The sequence below is a fragment of the Silene latifolia genome, chromosome 1 (genome assembly GCF_048544455.1).
Source record: "Silene latifolia isolate original U9 population chromosome 1, ASM4854445v1, whole genome shotgun sequence".
NCBI classification, from domain to species: domain Eukaryota; kingdom Viridiplantae; phylum Streptophyta; class Magnoliopsida; order Caryophyllales; family Caryophyllaceae; genus Silene; species Silene latifolia.
Genome location: NC_133526.1, coordinates 45,484,812 through 45,486,604, shown reverse-complemented (window position 1 = coordinate 45,486,604; position 1,793 = coordinate 45,484,812). Strand labels below are relative to the sequence as shown.

The 1,793-nt window shown below is 38.3% G+C and overlaps 1 pseudogene; it reads left to right on the top strand.

The window, feature by feature from the left end:
• Nucleotides 1-390: 390 nt before the first annotated feature.
• Nucleotides 391-489, top strand: LOC141619830 (small nucleolar RNA R71; annotated as a pseudogene).
• Nucleotides 490-1,793: the final 1,304 nt, after the last annotated feature.

The following is a 1,793-nucleotide window of genomic DNA, read 5'->3' as shown; positions in this document are numbered from 1 at the left end:
TCACTTTGGTCATGTCCCAAAGTTCCACAACTCTCACATACTCCACTTGGAATTGATAAAGATGCCACCATGGCATTAACATGTTGCTTAGGTGATTTGGAGGCCTCTTCAAGTTTAGCCATAGCCTTCTCAAACTTCAAATTAATGGTATCAATATGAGCACTAAGTTGAGCACCCAATTGAGTAATAGAGTCCACTTCATGCTTTCCTCCTCTAGTAGCCTTACGAGGTCTACTATATTGTGAGTTATGGACCGCCATTTCCTCAATCTTATTCCATGTTTGATTATCGTTAACTTCGGTGAACATATCATTTGATCCCATATTGAGAATGTTTCGGGAGTCTTCATATAGACCATTCCAAAATTTTTGTACAAGGAACCACTCGCTAAGTCCATGATGTGGACAAGATCGGCAAGTATCCTTGAATCTCTCCCATGCTTCATACAAAGATTCCTCATCCCTTTGTTTGAACCCGGTGATTTGGGCTGTCAACATGTTAGTCTTTTCCGGAGGATAGAATTTCTTGTAGAAAGCAAGTGCCAATTTCTTCCAAGAGTCAATACTAAGAGTAGCCTTATCTAGGCTCTTCAACCATTGTTTCGCGGAACCAATCAAATAAAAAGGAAATAAGACCCATCGAATTTGGTCTTGAGTCACTCCGGTTTGAGAAATCGCATCACAATAGTCACAAAAAGTCTCCATATGAGAATCAAGGTCTTCACTAGGCATCCCCCCAAATTGACTTCTCTCAACTAATTGTATAGATGCGGATTTTGCAATGAAATTACCGGTCAAATGTTGTGGTGTGGGAGTACCATTTGGTAGGTTCTCCTCGGTTGGTACGGAATGTGATGAAAATTTAGGCATTGTGGGTTGATTTTGTGGTTGGTTATGTGTTGGGTTATCCTCTCCTTCTCTTGCAAAAGGGTTTATGAACTCAATGTTATTTGGTTGAATGTCCACAATCTTACCAATACCTCTCAAAGTATTCCTAGCAAGTCTTCTATTGTTGGTCAAAGTTCTTTCAATTTCAAGATCAATGGGTAACAAGTTACCTTGTGATCTCCTAGAGATGCAAAATATCAAACAACTTGAAAACAATTAGAACAAACCTTGAGAAGTTTGACTTCCCCAAGGTAAACAAAGACACAACTAAAAAACAATCAAGGAAAATCAAATCAAGTTAACACCGTCCCCGGCAACGGCGCCATTTTTGGTCGGTGTATGGATTTCGGTTACTTGTCGTTAAGAGTTACCTAGACCAAAATAATATTTATAACTTCACAAACTACTCTACTTTTAGTAAAGAGGTAAGTAAAGGTCGGATCCCCAAGGGATGGGTATTGATGTAGGATTTTTGATTGCAAATAGTTGTGTCCAAGGGTGTCACAAATTGGGTTGAGGTAGGAGATCAACTAAACTAAATAACAATATAAATAAAGTAATGAAAGCAAGCAAGATGATTAAAATGAGATGTAATAAAATTGATTAAAAGCACTAGGGTGTCATGGGTTCTATTTTGTCCATATTTTGCGCAGGGCTGCAAATACGACCAGGGTAGAATAGTATGGGGGTTAACTAGTATTATCCTATTTTGATGTTATCGTGATCGTACCTAGGCAGGATTGATTATAATAAAAGTATTGCAAATAAGGTAAATAATATGACAAAGGGATTTGTACGTGGAAAACCCTTGAATGGGAAAAAACCACGGGCACCAAGCCAGGAGAGGATTTCACTATGATTTAAGAGGATTATAATATCACGAGCACAAAGTATAATATTCTCTCT